Source organism: Triticum aestivum, chromosome 3A (genome assembly GCF_018294505.1).
Source record: "Triticum aestivum cultivar Chinese Spring chromosome 3A, IWGSC CS RefSeq v2.1, whole genome shotgun sequence".
NCBI lineage: Eukaryota > Viridiplantae > Streptophyta > Magnoliopsida > Poales > Poaceae > Triticum > Triticum aestivum.
Genome location: NC_057800.1, coordinates 537,295,480 through 537,296,760, shown reverse-complemented (window position 1 = coordinate 537,296,760; position 1,281 = coordinate 537,295,480).

Here is a 1,281-nt window from a genome sequence, read left to right as displayed (position 1 = left end):
CATCCCAGAGGCAGCATCGACTGGCTTTAGTTAGCACCAGTAGCGAAGGAATCGCTCGATCGGGTTCAGTTAACAGCCATCGATCGATCACTCGGGTTCAGTAACGCGTAACCTGCAGTGCAATCGCTCGGGTTCAGTTAGAGCCCAACGCCTCCCTCGGGTTCAGTTAGAGCCAATGCCTCGCACACACGCGCATACGTGTCCGAGAAAAACGCGCATCGCTCGGCCCCCGACCACCCACCGTAACCGGTAACTCCCCGAAATTTTCCCCGCCCTCGCTTCTACCATGGTTTTTTCCGTCATGGACGGCCCAAAGAATGTCATACAGCTGCGTCTCCGGCCCTCCCAGGACGAAAAGCCCATTTTCTAGCATGATTTTTTGTCATAGGAGTAGGAGCCCACCACATCTATGATGATACCAGGTTTTGTCACAATTATCGTCATAGAAGTGTCATATGTATGACAGAATTTTTTTGGTTCGGCCCAAAATGTCACGGATGTGTCTTTTTTTGTAGTGGTAAAATTGTTTGTACTAGGTTATAGAGCTCATTCAACTCTAGTGTAAAATTATTTGAACTAGCCTATAGAGCTAGTTCAACTCTATTGTAAAATTATTTGCACTAGGTTATAGAGCTAGTTCAACTCTAGTGTAAAATTATTTGAACTAGCATGTAGAGCTAGTGCAACTCTAGTGTATAATTATTTGAACTAGCTTGTAGAGCTACTTCAACTCTGGTGTAAAATTATTTGTACTAGGTTATAGAGCTAATTCAACTCTAGTGTAAATTTATTTGAACTAGCTTGTTGAGCTAGTTTAACTCTAGTGTAAAATTATTTGAACTAGCCTTTAGAGCTAGTTCAACTCTAGTGTATAAGTATTTGAACTAGCTTGTAGAGCTAGTTCAAATCTAGTGTAAAATTATTTGTACTAGGTTATAGAGCTAGTTCAACTCTAGTGTAAAATTATTTGAACTAGCCTGTAGAGCTAGTTCAACTCTAGTGTAAAATTATTTGTACTAGGTTATAGAGCTAGTTCAACTCTAGTGTAAAATTATTTGAACTAGCTTGTTGAGCTAGTTCAACTCTAGTGTAAAGTTATTTGAACTAGCCTGTAGAGCTAGTTCAACTCTAGGTGTATAATTATTTGAACTAGCTTGTAAAGCTAGGTCAACTTTAGTGTAAAATTATTTGTACTAGGTTATAGAGCTAGTTCAACTGTAGTGTAAAATTGTAGCTACCCAACCTCAAACGGTCAAGTCTCTGTGCTTCAGTGTCATCCCT